The sequence below is a fragment of the Mastigoproctus giganteus genome, chromosome 7 (genome assembly GCF_048544385.1).
Source record: "Mastigoproctus giganteus isolate SK-2022 chromosome 7, ASM4854438v1, whole genome shotgun sequence".
Lineage (NCBI taxonomy): Eukaryota > Metazoa > Arthropoda > Arachnida > Uropygi > Thelyphonidae > Mastigoproctus > Mastigoproctus giganteus.
In genome coordinates, this window is record NC_143581.1 from 98,717,092 (window position 1) to 98,736,604 (window position 19,513).

Consider the following 19,513-nt stretch of genomic DNA (forward strand, 5'->3'; position numbering starts at 1 on the left):
TTCTGGCATCCCCTCCCCTAAAGTATTCCTCATATCTGAATGGAGATGCAAAATACCTATTCAGTTTGTCAGCATTCTGAGCAGGGTCATCAACAGTTTATCCATTGACATCAAGTGGCCCAAGTGATTCAGTCCCTTCCTTCTATTAATATAAATTAGATGTCTGTGCTGCTTTTCTTTGTATTCTTTGCCAGAGATTTCTCATAATTTGCCCAAGCTTGCCTAACCTCCTTTGTGATTTGATTGTAGATTAATTTATATATACTATAGTCTTCTATAAATGATATATTCAACATTATTAGTAAATATATAAATGAAGTACACTAACTCGCTAATTTTTGGTGAATTAAGTTTATTGAATTGGTGTGTTGAATAAATTGCACCTAGGCAAGACCCTTAAGTAGACCAGTCAAGCGTGAATCAAGCTTGAACATTAGAGTGAAATTTATTTCACTTTATGGTTTAATAAACTTAATTAATTAGCCAAAAATTATGCTAGTTGTATGTATTTAATTTATCTCTTTAGAAATATTTAATGTCACATCTTTTACACAACATTTTATTAATATGTTGGACAAACATTATTTTAAGATAAGCATTATTTAAAAGCATTATTCAAATTTTTAAATTGCCATATGACATAAGGGTCAGTGCAAATCTAATGCATTTCTGTAAACCTAAATGTATGCAGTGTAGTCTTGGAAAACTTTGTTAACTGAATGTATGCTAACCAAACATCAGTTTCCCCATATAAATTCATGAAACTTTCTGAGTTATGTTCTCAAAGATTTACAAATAATTTGATATTTTTTTAAAATGAAATAGGTATAAATATATTTAATGTGTATATCTAATAAACTAAGCCTGTTTGGAAATTTCATTTAAAGAAAGCTGAAATGTTGCCGTTTTTTTCATCATAGAGAATCTTATAGCAAACCATAACATCACAGTGGCCTCTGACAACATTATTCTGACAATACTATCTTTTTACATTGAGAGTGGAATACTCTGACTCATTTTGTCTCTTCCAACTTCATGGTTTTTCTTATTAAACTTATGAGGTTCATGCTTTTTGAAAGGACTGGTTATTTAATTTTCATTGTCATCCTTTTCTTCAGTTTGAATTAAGTGCATTCAACTTAATCAGCTTATCAGTCTTCTCTATGTGACTACAGCAACTCTGTCAGCCAGATCTTCTCTACATCACATTTTCAGTATCCACTTCCAGATTAAATGTCTGAAATTCTCTGACATTTTGTGTTTTTTAGAAATCCACAGTCTTTAATTATGGATAAATAAACTGTTGGTAGAGTTTTCTCCAACAACTAGTCATAGTTGCTGTTGTTGTTCTTATGGAAGTTTAATGGCACGTAAGCTGCTACGGCTATAATTCATAGTTGCCTATATATTTCCAGCTCACAGCAGTGTTTCTTAGTACTTTAAGAAATCTTCTGCAAAAGTGTTATACAATTCAGAAACTGCATGAGAATTGTTGCTACTTTTTCCCCAGTAGCAGCAACAGTCTGAGTCATGGTGCTTTACAAATTATACTGCTTAAAGGTGAAAATAACCCTTTGATCCATAGTCTTGAGTAGGAAAATGATTTTTTTTTTAGAAAAGAATACCAATACTTTAATTTGAGGGCAAGAATCCACAGTGTGAGAAGGATGACTGAGAGCAACGTTAAGGATTAACGATGCATTAAGTGACATTTTCTTTTCCAACAAATATTTTTTGCTTCTATTGCAAAACATGTGTTTCCATGCTTTCTTATTTTATTTCTAAATCATTGGCATTAAAGACAAGATGCAGTAATAATTCAGACACAGCATGGGTTTGTTAAGGGAAAGTCTTGTTTTACAAATCTGATTGGATACTATGATGTGGTTACAAACGAACATGATGCAAACAATAATTTTAATATCATATACTTGGATTTCAGGAATGCTTTTGGCACTATTGTGCATGGAAGACTACTGTACTAATTGGAGCAGTATGGTATAAAGGCTAAGTTGCTACAATGGATAAAAGGGTAGTTGAGTGGAAGAAGACAGAGTGGTAATCTGGATGCTGCTCTTCATGGACTGATGTTATTAGTGGAGTCCCCCAGGGTTCGGTGTTGGGCCCACTGTTGTTTTGTATATTTATCAATGATATTGATGAAGGTATATCAGGCTTAATGTCGAAGTTTGCAGACAATACAAAGGGTGGCAGGGTTATTAATAACAGTAATGGCAGTGTGCTACTGCAACATGATCTAGAAAATTTAGTTAGATTGGCTGAGAAGGCAACTAAAGTTTATCATTGACAAATGCAAAATACTATATATGGGTAGGAGTAACCCCCAAAAAATGCACCAACTGTGTGGTACTAAACTTCAGATGGTAGAAAATGAAAAAAACCTCGGAGTAATTATGCAGTCAGATATGAAGTTTTCTGAGCAATGAGAGAAGCTGCCAGAGCAGATCATGGGGTATTTTCAATGATATACAGCAATTTTGCTAGTAGGTAATATCCCTGGCCCAATGGTCAGGCCATTCCTTGAGTACTACGTAAAGGTCTGGAGGCCTCATTTTAGGAAGGATGTCGAGTTGCTTGATTGAGTACAGAGATAACAACAAGATTATTGAGGGGAACAAAGGGATCATCTTACCAAGAAAGGCTTAAATTCTGCAAATTGCAGTGGCTGGAGACTAGGACCTGCGAGGTGATCTGATTGAGGTGTACAAGGCCTTGAATGGGTTGAGCACACTCAATTCTGAGGCGATTCTTCCCTTCTGAGGGGTCATAAATTCAAATTGAGGAAAGTCAGTTATAGAATAGATGTGCAGAAATTTGCCTTTAGACATTTACACTGATGATCCAAAACATTATGACTACCTACCTAATACGATGTTGGTGCTCCGTGTGCAGCCAAAGCTCATACCCGGCAAGGCATGGACACTACAAGATTTCTAAATGTGTTTTGTGCTATCTGGTTTCATCAACCGGTGAAATACCACCACTTTGCTTATTGGAGGCTTGAAGTGGTGAAACCCATGTTTAGTCTCTAGAGCAAAGTTTCCGGCATCCCCCTCCCCCCATACTTCTCCTTCAACCGATGCACGGTACTAAGTACTATAGGTTTTGATACCTTTTGTGTTTGAGGTTTTCATAAAAAAAAAAAAAAAAAATCCTTTAACTCCGGTAAGGTCCATGGTTGAGATGCTGCAGATCAGAGTTGCTGTTCCAACACAAACCACAGATGCTCGATAGGATTGATGTCTGGGGAATTTGGAGGCCAAGGCAATACCTGGAAGTCTTCCTCATGTTCCGCGAGCCAATCTCGAACAATCCGGGCAGTGTATTCAACCGATGCACGGTACTAAGTACTATAGGTTTTGATACCTTTTGTGTTTGAGGTTTTCATAAAAAAAAAAAAAAAAAATCCTTTAACTCCGGTAAGGTCCATGGTTGAGATGCTGCAGATCAGAGTTGCTGTTCCAACACAAACCACAGATGCTCGATAGGATTGATGTCTGGGGAATTTGGAGGCCAAGGCAATACCTGGAAGTCTTCCTCATGTTCCGCGAGCCAATCTCGAACAATCCGGGCAGTGTAGCATGGTGCATTATCCTGCTGAAAGACGGCACCACCAGAGGGGAAGACTGTTACCATGAAAGGGTGTACCTGGTCAGCAATGATGTTTAGGTAAGTGGTAGATGTCTGAGTGCCCGGTACATGGATGATTTGACCCAGAGTATCCCAGCAGAACGTTGCCACTACTGGCTTGTTTTCGTCCCATGGTGCATCCAGGCACCATCACTTCCCCAGGTAAACGACGCGCACATACCCGGCTGTCCACATGGCGCAACAGGAAATGTGATTCATCGGACCAGACTACCTTCTTCCAATTACTCAAGGGCCAGTTTCGATGCTCACATGCCCATTTGAGATGCTGTCTGTGGTGAACCGTGGTTAGTACAGGCACTCGGAGTGACCTGTGGCTGTGCAGCTCCATTTTCAGCAGGGTTCGATGTACTGTGTGTTGTGACACATCACTCCCATCACCAGCATTCCAATTACTGGCCAATTGCACCACAGTCGTCCTTCTGTTGCCATGTACCATCTGGGAGAGCTTTCGCTTACCTCTAGCATCAATGAGCTGTGGTCATCCAGTAAAGCAATGGGCAAAAAGTGGCAGGAGTGATGATTCGGGGGAGAACTGAGGGGGGGGGGGGGCAATTCTCCAACGCATCACAGCCTAAAAAAATGTGCAACTTGTGAAATGCTTGCCGAACTCTCTGGAACAGAACATGATCTAGCCAAGGAGGATGTCTTTGTGCGGGCCAGGTGCAGAGTGTGTCTAGAAACTAGGCATCAAGTCAGCGTTCTACTGGGTGTCTATGAGTGCTTGAGGTGTAGGGTAGATGCCTTCTAAAAAATTAATATGAGCGGCCCGTCAAGCTCTCAGCTGCCCAACTCAACGCCAGAGCTCACTCCTGGGCATCAAGTAACACAGCGGAAATCTCCAAGGCAGAATGCACTGGTCCCAAAGGAACTAGTTATTGTTGGTGACTATTGTCAGAGAGACGGGGAATATACTGTGTAAAAAGGATAGATGGAACAGGACCAGCGTATGTCTGCCAGAGACAAAAGTTGATGATGTTGTAAAGCATATATTATCTTTTAAGGGCACAAAAGGTGATATTGTTGTACACGTTGGCACCAATGACATTAAGAGTAGGAGATCTGCAGATTTACTTAACAAGTATACAGATCAATGTTGCAAAAAAAGTCGTGAGTCAGGGTTAAATTTGAAAGTGTCTGCAATTCTGCCCAGACATGATAGGAGGGAATACATGATGAGAGCCTTGTCAATTAATTTGGACTTGGAGGGAATGTTCAAGGCTCAAGGGGTAGAATATTTTTCAGCATGGTCTGGGCTTGTTAACAGGAGAGAGTGATTCTACAGGGATGGGATACACTTAAATATAAAGGGTGCAAGAATATTTGCTGATGCTATCGAGGCAGTGTTAGGTGGGTCGGAAAACTGCTAGCTCGGGGGGGGGGGATTCACAGACTAAAAGATTAAAAGTGGCCGCAGGCAGAGGTGAAAGCGATTCTTGCACAATTTCTATTAGAATAAGTAGCGACCTGGAGCCAGGGGTACTGGGGGTTTCAGGGACTGATGGAAGTCATCTTGTAACAGGTGGGTATATGGGATGTGTTAGGGTAACTAATAATAAGGATAAGTACATGTATACTTGCATGTATACCAATGCTAGAAGTATAGTAAATAAATTTGATAAATTTGAAGTGTTGGTCAAGACATCGAAGGTGGATATTGTTGGGATAGAAGAGACCTGGTGTCACACAGATATAAGGAATGCAGAACTGGAATTTGAGGAGTACAATGTGTACAGGAAGGATAGGATGGGAGGAGATGTTATGCTGTTAATTAAGAAAAACATAAAATCAAAAGAAGTGCATCCAGTTGATATAGATGAACAGTGCACTGTTGAGTCAGTTTGGTGTGACATAAGCACTGCGAAAGCAAAAATAAGAATAGGAGTGTGTTATAGGCCTAATGACTCGAATGAGTACAATGAACAATTGTAAAGAGAAATAGAGTGGGCTAGTAAATCAGAATGTCTTATAATGGGGGGTTTTAACTTCCCAGATATTGACTGGAACTTGTGGGTTGGTCACTCACACACTAGTAAGACTTTCGTGGATTTATTGGATGATTGTTTTCTGCAGAAGCATGTTCGAGAGGCAAACAGAGAGGGTAATACTCTTGATCTGGTTATCAGCAGTGATCATTCGTGTATTAAGAATTTTGCAGATAAAGGAACCACTAGGTGGCAGTGATCACAGTGTACTGATGTGGGATTTACTTAAAGATATAATTACCATCAGGGGTAAAGGAAATGGTTTTTACTTCCGTAAAGATGAGTACAAGGAATTAATCGTGGTTATTACTAAAAGTTTCATACCTATTAAGAAATATTGTTCAAGGTTTAGACCTAAATGGTTATCAAATGAACTAATGAGACTCTTGACAGAGAAGAAAAATGCATGGGATGCATATAAATTATCAAGCAACTCAGAAGCCTATGGCAAATATAAGCTAGTCTGTAATCAGTCACAAAGGAGGTTAGGCAGGCGAAGACAGATTAGAAAAAATCTTTGGCAAAAAATGCTATGAAAAATAGCAAAGATTTCTTTACTTATATAAACTCTAAAAGGAAGGGGATGAATCTGATTGGACCACTTGATATCGATGGTTCGACTTGATGATCCTGCTCAGATAGCAAACAAACTGAATGAGTATTTTGCATCTACATTCACACATGAGGAGTTATTAAGGTTTGAAAATGGCAGAAGGTTATCAAATTGTAGCAGGGTGCTTAATGATTTTGTAATAACTGAGAGAAAAGTGGAGGAGAAATTGTTGAAGTTAAATATAAGAAAGGCACCTGGGGTGGATGGGATCTATCCAGTTATATTAGAGAAGGTGGCAGAGCAACTAAGCAAAGCCTTAGCCATAATTATGAGAGAATCCTTGGGCTCAGGGGAGGTCCCCACGGACTGGAGATGTGCAAATGTATCCCCAATTCACAAAGGGGGATCAAAAGATGACACTAGTAATTACAGACCAGTTAGTTTAACGTCTGTTCCGGGTAAAATAATGGAGTCACTGGTTAAAGATGCATTGCAGGATCATCTAGACAAGACTGCAACAATAATTCAGACACAGCATGGGTTTGTTCAGGGAAAGTCTTGACTGACAAATTTGATAGGATATTATGATGTGGTTACAAAGAAAATGGATGCAAAAAATAATTTTGATATCATATATTTGGATTTCAGGAAAACTTTTGACACTGTTGCGCATGGAAGACTATTGTACAAAACTGGAGCAGAATGGTATTAAGGATAAGTTGTTACAATGGATTAAAGGATGGTTGAGTGGGAGAAGACTGAGGGTGGTAATTAATGGGGGCTGCTCTCCGTGGACTAATGATATTAGTGGAGTCCCACAGGGTTTGATGTTGGGTCCTCTGTTGTTTTGTTTATTTATCAATGATATTGATGAAGGTATATCAGGCTTAGTGTCGAAGTTTGCAGATGATACAAAGGTTGGCAGAGTTGTTAATGACAGTAATGGCAGTGTTCTACTGCAACAGATCTAGATAATTTGGGCAGATGGGCTGAGAAGTGGCAACTGAAGTTTAACCTTGACAAATGCAAAGTACTGCATATGGGTAGAAGTAACCCCAGAGAAACGTAACAACTGTGTGGTACTACACTTAAGGTGGTAGAAAATTAAAAAGACCTGGGTGTAATTGTGCAGTCAGATTTGAAGTTTTCTGAGCAATGCAGACAGGCTGCTAGGGCAGGTCATGGGGTTTTGTCAATGATATATAGGAATTTTGCTAGCAGGGAAAAGGAGGTGATTGTCCCTCTGTATAAGGCAATGGTCAGGTCTCTCCTTGAGTACTGCGTACAGGTCTGGAGGCCTCATTTTAGGAAGGATGTAGATTTGCTTGAGCATGTACAGAGAAGGGCAACATGATTGGTGATGAGAATGAAGAGATCTCTTACCAAGAGAGGCTTAAGTTCTGCAAATTGCAGTGGCTGGAGACTAGGCTCCTGCGCGGTGATCTGATTGAGATGTATAAGGCCTTGAATGGGTTGAGCACGCTGAATTCTGATGGGATTCTTCCACTTGTTCAGATTATGAACCTAAGGGGCATAAATTCAAATTAAGAAAGACAGATGTGCAGAAATTTGCCTTTAGCCAGTGGGTGGTTAATTCCTGGAACAAACTTCCATCTGTCGTTGTGGAAGTTGATAGGTTAAATAAATTTAAGGAGGAACTGGACAGGCATTTGGGATGAATGGTGTAATTTTTTTTTTTTTTTTGGCTGATGCTGCATAAGCTCATACACTTGCTTTCTTGCATCAAATGCCACTACTACTACTATCTCACCAGCAGTTTGTAAAATCCTTCGACCATTTTTGGTAGGTACTAACCACGTCTGACCGTCAGCACCCCACCAGCTGTGCCGTTTCAGATATGCTCTGATCCAGTCATATGACCATTACAATTTGGCCTTTGTCAAACTCGCTTAAGTCTGCTGCCTTTCCTATCTGATCAACAAGAGTAGCACTGAATAGGGAGCTCAGTATCAGGCATTTTTTGTACTGTCTTCCAACCTAAGCATGTGCCATAGTTCACCTGCAGTTGCTTACATTTGCATAACGACTCGCTCTTCATAATGTTTTGGCTCACTGGTGTATGCGGTTATATTTTATCCACTTGATTAACATTTTATTCTTAGTTTAATTTCGGAAAGCAGGTCAGGGAACCCACATCTGTTTCTGAATATATTAGCAGCTTCTCAATTTTTTGTTATGCCCTCCTGCGTGGCTCTTGTATCTTTGAAACCATCCCCAATTTGCATTAAATGGATTAAAATTATTACCCTCACTGTCACCTTATTCCATATCAGTATTCCGATTCTCAATGATATCTTTTGCTCTCTACAATTATTGTGAGAGAAAAATATATTCATTGGAATTCAATTCATACATATTTCATAAATCCTTATTTTCAAAATTCTTTCCATTTCTTTGATTATAGTATTATAATCATGAGTGGAAGTAATTTTATGACAGCCAAAATCCATTTTAACATGTTTTACTCTTTATCCTTCACCTTTGTTTTGGTTTTTCTTTCAGATTTATAAGACACATCAACTTCTAATCTTATTAAAAAATAAATAAATTTTCTGTTTATACTCTGGTATGATCACAGAAATCGGAGGAAGTTGCGGTAGTTGTTAACATAACTGTGGATTGTCTAGTTCTGCCTTGAATTTATTTAAGCTGTCAACTTTCACAATGACAGGTAGAAGTTTTTTCCAGCAATCAACCACCCTCTGGCTAAAGGCAAATTTCCACACATCTATTCCACAACTTTTTCTTTTGGTGCCATCTCCTATTGGAGGTTGGCGATCACAAACCGCTGTACATCTCTCTACACCAAGGAAATTCGTAAGTGTAAGAAGGAATCATGGCACACACTGGTCTCCACTATTGGCAATGAAGACCCATGGGCATCGTGTTCCGCATCGTCACCAATAGGTTGACTAGAGGTGAGGTTTTTAGTACAACTCTCAAACTGGATGGCTCTTCAACCTTTACCTGGTCTGACTCAATAAACAATATTCTTGATTCCATTTACTCTACTGAAGTTTCAGCGATGTCACTGGAGCAACAGCAGTTCATTGACAGTAATCAAGCTTATCAGCCAGAGGCTATGGAACCGCCCTTCACTATGTTAGAGATGAATATGGCTCTGGCTAAAATGGCAAAACGCCTAGGTGCTGACTTACTCGAAGTCGATGTAGTCAAGAAATTCGCTGAAGGCTACTCCACCACACTCTTGAGCCTCCTCAACAGGTGCCTTGCTGAAGGAACTTTCCCTGTACCCTGGAAGATTGCTACTCTCAAGCTGATCCTGAAAAATCCAGATAAACTGCCCCAACTTCCTGCCTCCTACCGACTAATTACTCTGCTCTCTGTTTTGGCCAAGCTTCTAGAACGACTTCTGCTGTATCACCTCTCCACCTGCTATACCGATAAGCAACTCACCTCACCTCACCATGTCAGTTTGGATTCAAGACAGGCTCCAGCACTGAAGACACTATACACAACTTGATTACCCAGGCCACACATACAACTTCAAAGTATACTCTAGCCATTATGGTGGGCTTTGCTGGTGCCTTCGATCGACTGTGGTGGCCCAGTGTCCTTCGGAGGCTTCGGCAGGCAAACATGTCCAAAAACCTATACGATAGTCTAAAATCCTATCTCAGCAATAGAAAATTACAAGTTGTAAAAAATACGTTCACCGGGGTTGCCCCCCAGGGCTCTGCCCTTGGGCCATTCCTCTGGTCCATTGTTCTGGACGAGTTCCTGGGATGAGGCCAGATCATCAGTGAAGGCCAAGGGTCTGGCCTGGCCTGGATGAGGCTAGACCCTTGGCCTCACCCGCTGATGATCTTGTCCTGGTGGTTCAAGCTGACACAAGAGCGGCACTGGAAGCAAAAGCAAATACAGCTCTGGAAAAGCTCCAAAACTGGGCAGCACTCCACAACCTCTCAATTTCTGGTGAGAAAACAAAATCGATTCTCCTCAAGGGGAAAGCTACAAATACGCAGGCCTCCAACAATGAAGTTAAATAACATCCCCATCCGTCTCTACACAGAAGTGAAATACCTGGGAATCTACATTGACACCGGTCTTACCTTTCATTCTCATCTGAAGTACTTATCCACAAACATCCGAAAGTATACAGCCATAATAAGAAGAGTCAGCAGAGTGGACTGGGGCATGAAGCATAAAGCTTTCTCTCATCTATAAAGCGGCGTTTTCCAAATTGTGTGTTATGGAGCCTCAGTTTGGTGTACAAAGGCCATCCTGGAAAAGAACAAGCGTAAACTTGACTCAGTGCAAAGATTCATGCTGTTGTCTACCTGCAGGGCATATCTCACTGTCAGCACCCCTGCCCTACAGGTTATTACTGGATGCTTGCCACTCTATCTTGAAGTGACTAAAAGGGGCCTTTACCATCAATTAAAGAAGGGAATTCTGACACAGTTGTTAAATCTTCAACTGTGGCTTACCAATGACCTGAAACAAGAAAGAAAACGTACCTTCAAACACCTTCAAGGACTTTGGCAGCATTCATGGGGAACCACTCCCAAAGGAGAAATTACCAGAAGATTCCTCCCATCCATTGACATGACTTTCCCAAAGTCTCCTTTCTGGTTTTCACCTGGTCTGCAAGTTACATTCCTGATCACAGGACATGGGCCCTTTCAATAGAAATTGACAGCAATGGGAATTGAAAGTAATCCATTCTGCCACTGTGGTGAAGAGGAGAGTCATGGGAGCATCTCGTGTATGAGTGCCCTGCTTACGATGATTGTAGGCTCAAATTTTTTACTGAAATCCAGGGGAACCCTTGTAACCATGAAACATACCTGCTTCAGGATGAAATAACATACAAAGCCCTAACGAGTTACGCACAATCTGTCTTTACCATCAGACGGGCAAAGTTTGCTTAACTTAGAGCTGCTCAGAACAACGACCCTCAAGTGCAAACACAAACTGGGGTCGGATAGCATTTTCCCAACTGATAAAAGAGTAAGACTGAAGGTTAAAATACTATGCTGGCATCATGATGGTTGGCACTCCTTGGAAAGCTGACTCCCAGAGAGTGCTTGGCCTTTGGCACTCGCACAGTGGCACCTGCCCCTGTGACTTTTGATCCCCATCCCCTATTTCTCCTTACTCTGGTGGACTGCCTTCTCTGTCTGTCTACTTTAGCTTTTTCCTCCCATTCAGATCCCCCCCTTCCTTTTTTTTTTTTTTTTTTTTAACTTGGTCTTTGTCCAGGACGCTTAGGCAACCCTGGCCGAGACCAGCCAGAGAATAAACGGCAGCCTGGCTACCTCCTAGTGGTGTGTGTGCGGGCAACGTGAGGCAGGACCTCACGTTGCCCGCATACAAGGGGCCCTGCAGCCAATTGCCAGGACACCCAACAGAACCTAATGCAATATGTCATATACAACAGAGAACACTTTTCTGGCATTTACAGTAGTTCTTTATTTCTTCACAGCGTATATATGGCACAGATGTGAGAAATCACTGGTGGCGCCTGACCCTAGCACTATGCACACTATGTACATCTCTCTCTCATGCGGAGATGGGAGAAATCCTAGGTGCCATCTGACATGAACATGTACATCTCTCTCTCTCTCTCTCTCTCTCTCACATCACAAGGCGATTCCTGCTAACTATAAACCATACTCACCCAGAGCCCCCCTCCCTGGTTCTCGCCTGGTCTGCACATGACGTTTATTATCACTGGACACAGCCCCTTCCATCAGAAACTTACAGCTATGGGGATTGAAAGAGACCTGCGGTGCCATTGTGGAGAAGAAGAGTCCTGGGGGCATCTCATGTATGAGTGGCCCTGTTTTGACAACAGTAGAATCAAATTTGTTACCACAATTCAAAGAATCCATGTCATCAAAAGAGTCCTCGCTGCTGCTCGATGAAAACACGTACAGGGCACTAACTGTGTATGCGCAGGAAATCTTTGTACTGAGACGAGCCAAGATTGTTGAAATGAGAACATTAGATCATGCTGCCCAAGGCCCGAATCAGCTCCTCTGCTAGAGGACACTGCCCTAACAACTTGCTAATCCTTTAAGGGTAGGAACATAGTGTGCATAGTATTAGGGTCAGGCGCCACCTGTGGTTTCCCACATCTGCGCCATATGTTCGCTGTGAAGGAATACAGTACTACTGTAAATGCCAGAAAAGTGTTGTGTATGACATATTGCGTTAGGTTCTGTTGTGTGTCCTGGCATTTGGCCGCAGGGCCCCTAGTGGGACTCCACGTTGCCCGCACACACCACTAGGAGGTAGCCAGTCTGCCCATTATTCTCTGGCTTGTCTCCGCCAGGGTCGCCAGAGCTTCCTGGACGGAGACAAAAAAAAAAAAAAAAAAAAAAAAGGTAGAGTCGGGGAAGTACAGAGTGTACGCAAGAAAGGAGGGTATAGCTAGAAATATGGAGGATGTAGGCGAAGGTATCCTCCAGGTTATCAATGGAGCAATAAGTGCCATCAGTTGAAAGGGGAACCCGGGTAGGACGATAAATAAGACAGCAAGAGAGCTGTGTGCAAGTTGCTACTGAAGAATGAGGTGGTCCATACGCCAGTTGATCCTATCCAGGTTAAGATCGGTTTTGCCAGTTAGGTTAGGATCAGATGTTTGGGTTGTTCCTATTTTGTGTTGGCAATAGGGTGCTCCGTCTTGTGAAGAGGGCTTGTGCAAACTTGGTAAACTCATAATAGTAGTAGTTTTCTTCTGTGATGAATAAGTGTTCATTTCCTTGAGGGTTATCTTGGATACGAGTAAACAGGATGCTGCGGAGGTCCTCATAGTGTTGACAGGTATATACTAGATGGTTCCAGTCTTCTATTTCACCACATGCACAGTAGGGGTTGTCAATGATTCCCATGGATGTTAATTTATGGTTTATTGATCCGTGTCCAGTGATGAGGTAGGTGGTATGAAGACCAGGAGAAAACCAAGTTGGAGATTTAGGAAATATGGCATTCACATACGGTATAAATTTCTTGGTGATTGGGCCCTTGTCGGTAGCAGTCCATCTGTCCTGCCAGGTCTGAAGTAGTAGAATGGCAATTTTTTTCTTTTCCTGCCTGATTTCATTCAGGTTATTGATGGAGTGTCCAAGGATAGTTGCTGGTATACCCCTGGATAGACAGTAGTGGAGGCCCCTTCGAATAACCTCCAGATCAAGCGGAAGGACGCCCACAAGAACCTGAAGGGCTGGGTTGCTAACTGTGCAGCATGCCCTTGTAATAGTAAGAAGGATGGTGCGCTGGATGGTTCCCAGTTTACGTTTGTTGTTGTAAAGAGTTGCCCTGCGAAACCAGACCCCTGATCCATACGTTATGAAGGGAAGGAAGATTGATTTATACAGAATCTTAAGGGTGCGTCGGTTCAATCCCCAATCGCGACGACTCACCCGTGCGATGAGAGCAGTGTAGTTTCTCACTTTCGCATGGAGGTGTGCAAGATGCGGAGAGAAAGTGAGCTTAGGGTCAAGTACTATTCCCAGTAGTTTTAACGTAGAAACTAGCTTGACGGTTTGGCCTTGAAGTTTGATAGTGGGGTAAGGGTAGGAACACCGCTGGCACAATTCTGGTGCAGGATAATGCTGGCACCATTCTGGTGCGGGACTGCTGCGGCTGATCCTACCCCTTATAGGATCAGCCGGCACCGTTCTGGTGTGGGATTGCTGGCACTCTGGAGAACTCCTGAGTGCGGGATACAGATTCCACTGGCCTCTAGCGATCATAGAGGGGCACCTGTCCCCTGCTACTTTAACTCCCCCTCCCAGACCCCTATTTTCACCTCACAAAGAACAGACTGCTCCTCAACTTCCATCTGCCATCCTTTCCCTTTTTCTGTTCCTTTTAACCTGTACCCCTGTTCTGTTCTCTCCCCCCCCCCTTTTTTTTTTACTTGGCCTCTGTCAGGAAGCTCAGGCAACCCTGGCAAAGGCCAGCCAGAGTATAATGGGCAGCCTGGCTCACCTCCCAGTGGTGGTGGCAGGCAATGTGGGGTCTCACTAGGGTCTCTGCGGCTAAGCAGCCAGAGCCACAACAACAGAACATAGCACTACTCTGACAGAAACCAGACATTACACTTTTTCTGGCTTTTACAGAGATTCTGTACTTCTTCACAAAGTACCATGGTGCAGATGTGGGAAACCACAAGTGGTACCTTTCACAAAACACTATGCCATATGCCATCTCTGTCTTGGGCAAGACGAAAAATATCCTCAGCTGATCTGCCAATCTAATTCCAGATGTTTTTCAGCCAGGAAAATTTACTCCTCCTCCTCCCCACTTCTCTCTTTCCCTCTATTTTCCGCTCTACAACTATCTTTCTCAATTTGAATTTATGCCCCCTCAGGTGTGTAATCTAAGCAAGAGGAAGAATCCCATCAGCATCGAGCTTTCTCAAACTATTCAAGGCCTTAAAAACCTCAATCACATCACCTTGCAGATGCCTAGTCTCCAAACACTGCAATTTGAAGAACTTACGCCTTCCTTGGTAAGAGCAACCCTTTATTCCCTTCACCAATCTCATTTCCCTTCTCTGTACTCATTCCAGCAGCTCTACATCCTTCCTAAAATGAGGCTGCCAGACCTGTATGCAGTACTCGAGGTGTAGCCTGACCATTTCCGTACACAAGGGGACGATCTACTCATCCCTGATAGCAAAATTCCCATATATCATTGACAAGACACCATGAGCTACGCTGCCTCCGTAGCCAGGTGGGCAGGAGCAGCAGTGCGCAGCACACGCTTCTTGATTAGACCGGGGTTCGAGCCTGTGACCACTAAATACAGAGGATGTGCAAAGGTCAGGGAATGACCACCGCATATCCTCGGAGCAATATGGCCTTAGTTGCTAATGCTCCTAAAAACCAATAACTAACAACTAACAACCATGAGCTACTCTTGCAGCCTGTCTGCAGTGCTTAGAAAACTTCATATCTGACTGCACAATTACCACCAGGTCCTTTTCATTCTCCACTACCCAGAGTGTAGTACTACACAGTTAGTACCTCACTCTGGGTTACTGCTACCCATATGCAGTACTTTGCATTTGTCAGTGTTAAACTTCAATTGCCACTTCTCAGCGCATCTGCCCAACTTTTCTAGATTCTATTGCAGTAGCATACTGTAATTAATATCATTAACAACCCTGCCAACCTTCGTCTCTTTGGCAAACTTTCATATTAAGCCTGATAAACATTCATCAATATCAGTGGTAAATATAGAAGACAACAATGGACCCAACACCAAACCCTGGGGGATTCCACTAATGACATCAGTCCACAATCAGTGGTGTCCGTTGATTGCCACTCTGTATTCTCCCACTCAACCATGCCTTTATCCATAGCGGCAACTTGCCCTTAATGCCATACTGCTCCAATTTGTACAGTAGTCTTCCGTGTGCAACTGTATCAAACCTTTCCTAAAATCCAAGTATATGATATCAAAATTATTTTTTGCATCCAGTTCCTTTGTGAGCACATCATAGTATCGAATCAGATTGGTCAGACAGCACTTCTCCTTAACAAACCCATGCTGTTCCTGAGTTTAACTGTAACTTCGGTCTTGTCTGGATGAACCTGCAATGCTTTTTTAACCATTGACTCCATAATTTTCCCTGGACCAGAAGTTAAACTAACAGGTCTGTAATTACTCATGTCACCCTTTGATCCCCCTTTGTGATTGAGGATACATTTGTACATCTCCTGTCCGTGGGGGACCTCCCCTGAGTCCGATGCTTTCATTATTATGACTAAGAGTTTGATTACTTTTTTTACTGCTTTCTTTAATATAACTGGATAGATCCCATCCACCCCAAGTGCCTTTCTAATGTTTTCTTCTACACTTTGTTCTCAGTTATTACAAAATCATTTAGAGTTTGATAAGCTACCAGTCTCCACATCCTTACAGAATGTAAAGAATACGTGAATGTAGATGCAAAACAATCATTCAGTTTGTCAGCTCCCTGAGCAGGATCATCGACAGTCGAACCATCGATATCAAGTGGATCAATCTGATTCGTCCCCTTCCATCTAGAGTTTACATACGTAAAGAAGTCTGCTGTTTTTCTTTGCATCCTTTGTCAAAGATTTCTTGTAATCTGCCTTCGCTTGCTTAACCTCCTTTGCGACTCGATTACAGATTAGCTTATATCTACCATATCTTCTGTGTATCTGATAATTTATATGCATCCCATGCATTTTTTTCTTCTCTGCTAAGAGTCTCATTAGTTCATCCAACATCCATTAAGCCTAAACCGTGAAGAATATTCCTTAGTTGGCATGAAAATCCTAGTAGATTCCAATATTAATTTCTTGACTGCTTCACATTTAGAATTCTGTTGGCAACATCATCAGTTGGTCCCACTGTATAGAATTTAAGAACTATCTGAGACCACTGTAGTCACCTTTATGAAAACAAAAACCTTTAAAACCTTATATCCGATAGTAGTTACATCTTTGAGTAAACCCCACATCGGTATGCTGTGATCACAACTACCAATTGGTTCTTTATCTGCTGATTCTTAATGCATGAATAATCTCTGCTGATAATCAGATTGAGAGTATTACTCTCTCTCTCTTTCTGGTTGCCTCTCGAACATGCTGCTTCTGTAGAAAACAATCATCCAATAAATCCACAAAAGTCTTGCTAGTGCACAGATGACCAACCCACAAATTCCAGTCAGTATCTGGGAAATTAAAATTCCCCATTACAAGACACTCTGATTTACTGGCCCACTCTGTTTCTCCATACAGTTTATACTCATCAGAGTATAACACACTTGTACCCTCAATTTTGCTTTCCCAGTTCTTGTCACACCAAATGCATGGTTTACCCATGTCAAATGGATGCACTTCCTTAGATTTTGTGTTTCTTCACTAGCAGCATAACCCCTCTTGCCTTCATATCTTGTCTATCCTTTCTGTGCACATAGTACTCCTCAAATTCCAATTCTGCATTCCTTATATCTGTGTGACACCATGTCTCTGATATCCAAACAATATGTGCCTTTGATGTCTTCACCAACATCTCAAATTTATCAAATTTATTTACTATACTCCTAGTGTTGGTGTTCATTCACATATAAATGCATCTGTTCCTATCCTTGGTGTCCCTAACACAGCCCATGTATTTACTTGTTTCATTACTTCCAGCAGTTTCTGAAATCCCCAGCAACTTGCTTTCCGGGCTGCTGCTCATTCCAATAGAAGCAGTTTAAGAATCACTTTCAACCCTATCTGCTGCTATTGCTAATCTAGTAATTTGTTTATCTCCCCCAAGCTAGCAGTTTCCCAAAACACCTAACACTGCCTTGATAGCATCAGCAAATATTCTTGCACCCTTTCTCTTTATGTGTATTCCATCCCTGTAGAAGCAGTCTCTCCTGTTAACAAGCACAGATCATACTGGAAAAATTCTACCCCTTGAGCCTTGCACAAATCTCTCCAGGGCTGAATTTGATTGACAAGCTCTCATCATATACTTCCTCCTATCACATCTTTGAAGAATTGCTAACACTGTCAAATTTAACCCTAACTCGTAACTTTTTTTCAACATTGATCTTGTCACACCAAACTGACTCATTGCCCTACAATACCCTAAATACCCTACAACATCATCAACCTTTGCCCCTGGCAGACATATCCAAGTCCTATTCCACCTATGCTTTTTGTACAATATATTTCCCATCTCCTTGACAATACAGTCACCGACAATAAGTAGCTCCTGTGGGAACACAGGATAAGGATAGGTGGAACAGGACCAGGGTATGTCTGCCAGGGGCAAAGGTTGATGACGTTGTAGAGCGGATATCATCTTTTAAGGGCACAAAAGGTGATATAGTTGCACACGTTGGCACTAATGATATTAAGAGTAGGAGACCGGTGGAATTACTTAACAAGTACAGGTCACTGATGAAAAAAAGCCGTGAATTAGGGTTGAAATTGAAGGTGTCTGCAATTCTGCCCAGACACGATAGGAGGGAGTATAGGATGAGAGCCCTGTCGATCAATTCGGCCCTGGAAAGATTGTGCAGGGCTCAAGGGGTAGAATTTTTTTCAGCCTGGTCTGTACTTGTTAACAGGAGAGACTGCTTCTACAGGGATGGGATACACTTAAATAGAAAGGGTGCAAGAATGTTTGCTGATGCTATCGAGGCAGTGTTAGGTGGGTCGGAAAACTGCTATATTGGGGGGATACAAGGACTAATAGATTGCCAGTAGCCACTGGCAGAGGAGAAAGTGATTCTTGCACTGCTTCTATTGGAATGAGCAGCAGCCTGGAAAATAAGATGCAGGATATTACAGAGACTGCTGGGAATCATGGGGGGTACAGTACGTAAACACATGGGTTGTGTTAGGGTGGCTAAGAGGAAGAGCAGGTGCATGTATACTTGCGTGTACACCAATGCTAGGAGTTTAGTAAATAAATTTGATGAATTTGAGTTATTGCTCAAAACATCAAAGGCAGATATTGTTGGGATTTCAGAGACGTGGTGTCACACAGATATAAGGAATGCAGAACTGCAATTTGGGGAGTACAATGTCTACAGAAAGGATACGAAGGGAGGAGGGGTTATGCTATTAGTTAAGAAACACATAAAATCCAAGGAAGTGAAGCCAGTCGACATCACTGGACAGTGCAGTGTCGAGTCAGTTTGGTGTGACATAAGCATTGGGAGATCAAAATTGAGAGTAGGAGTGTGCTATAGGCCTAATGACTCTGATGAGTATAATAAGAAACTGTACAGAGAAATAGAGTGGGCCAGTAAATCAGAGAGTCTTATAATGGGGGATTTTAATTTCCCAGATATTGACTGGAATTTGGGGGCTGGTCACTCACACACTAGCAAGACTTTTGTGGATTTATTGGATGATTGTTTTCTACATCAGCATGTTTGGGAGGCAACTAGAGCGAGTAATATTCTTGATTTGATTATCAGTAGTGATTCTTCATGCATTAAGAATCTGCAGATAAATGAACCACTAGGTGACAGTGATCACAGTGTTCTGAAGTGGGAGCTACTCAAAGAGGTAACTACCGTTAGAGGTAAAGGGAAGGGGTATTGCTTTCGTAAAGGCGACTACGATGGACTGAGACAGTATTTAAATTCTATACAGTGGGATCAACTGATGATGTTACCAACAGCAAATTCAAAATAGGAAGCATTCAAAGAACTTATCTTGCAAGCTACTAGGCTTTACATACCAACTAAGAAATATTGTTCAAGGTTTAGGCCTAAATGGAGGTCATATGAACTAATGAGGCATATGGCAGAGAAGAAAAATGCATG

At 41.9% G+C, this 19,513-nt stretch overlaps 1 protein-coding gene across 2 annotated transcripts in view; it reads left to right on the top strand.

Moving 5' to 3' along the window:
* Agps (alkyldihydroxyacetonephosphate synthase) overlaps nucleotides 1–19,513 on the top strand; it is a 467,281-nt gene that overhangs the window by 92,924 nt on the left and 354,844 nt on the right. The window lies entirely within an intron of this gene.